This window comes from Mus pahari, unplaced genomic scaffold, assembly GCF_900095145.1.
Source record: "Mus pahari unplaced genomic scaffold, PAHARI_EIJ_v1.1 scaffold_11346_1, whole genome shotgun sequence".
NCBI classification, from domain to species: Eukaryota; Metazoa; Chordata; class Mammalia; order Rodentia; family Muridae; genus Mus; species Mus pahari.
Window position 1 is genome coordinate 20419 of NW_018393152.1, and position 1466 is coordinate 21884.

A 1466-nucleotide genomic window follows, 5' to 3' on the forward strand; every position below is an offset into this window, starting at 1 on the left:
TGAGATCTTACCATCAATACTATAGGCTACAGTGCCTGTGGACGTGGCATCTGTAAAGACTAAGGCTGCTCCAGCAATCTGGGTTGACTTTGTTCTCTTAGGAAGTACCACAGGTGTCCTATGTAGAAACTGCACCAATTTATCTGCAGGATAATGATTGCCAATCATGCCTTGAAAGGATGTGCAATTAACTGCCCATTCATCAGAATTTCTAATTAGCCATTGGACTGGCGATGTATCATAAGGGACTACGATAATGTCAGGATCTTTACCAAAAATTCTAAGAGCAACTTCTCTGCCTAGACGAAGAACATGGGCAACCAGCTGAGGATATTAGGGCAATACTTTAGAAGGAGAAGCTGGCAAATGTATCCACAGCAGAGGTTTAAGCTGCCATAAGAAGCCTGTGGGAGAAAAGAGTGTAGGGAAAACCAGAAACTGAAGTGGCAGATCTGGAGAGAAATACCCAATGCTTTGTTCATTAGTAGCCTGTTCGACCTTGGAAAGAGATACTTGTGCTTCCTGGATCAGCAAGCATGGGGAGGATGGATCTGAATCTCCACGGAGTTCATCAAAGGCTTTAACTCTCCTGTTGTAAGCTTAAGATAGGAGAGGAGCCAATTTATATCCCCTAACAAGCACTGAAAATCATTAAGAGTCTGTAATGAATCTCTCCTTAAATGAACCTTTTGTGAAAGAACCTTATTAGGAAACAAATCAAAGCCCAAAAATAAATGAGGAGAGTGGATCTGAATTTTCTTAGAAGAGACTTGAACATGCAACCTCCTGCTCTAGAGTCAGATGTGCTACCATTGCACCATGAGGGCAACCTAGCAAAATTTGAGCAAACTGTGAGGTAAGCTGCTTGTGACATCTAGTGGCTAAAGGTCTAAATTACAGCAGAGACCTCCCATGCATCACTAATTAGATTACAAAGCAATTGGCTGCCTGAGTTTGCTCCGAATCACTCTCTACCCCTTTTTCCTGCCTCCTGTTCATCGTCCGATTCCAGAAGTGGAACCTGGGCTGGACTGACAGCTGAGGTAGAATCTGCCTTTCTCGCTGAGCAAGTAATTACAGGGAAGGCTAATGTCTTGTGTCTTGTGTCTTGAGGATGGCTCTTGCCTTAATAGCCTTCTGTTTCTCTGGATTCACAGCCGTGATACTTTGGGTATTTGTGAAGTACCATGACACTCCTATAGTGAAGGCCAATAACAGATTCCTCAGCTTCATATTACTCATGTCAATCATGTTCTGTTTTCTCTGTTCCTTTCTTCTTCATTGGTCATCCTAACAGAGCAAGGTGTATCTTACACCAATCACATTTGGAATTGTATTCACGGTGGCTGTTTCCACAGTTCTGGCCAAAACAATCACTGTGGTTCTGGCATTCAAATTCACAGAACCTGGAAGATGGTTGAGGAGCTTCCTGGTGTGAGGAGCACCCAACTACATTATTCCCATAT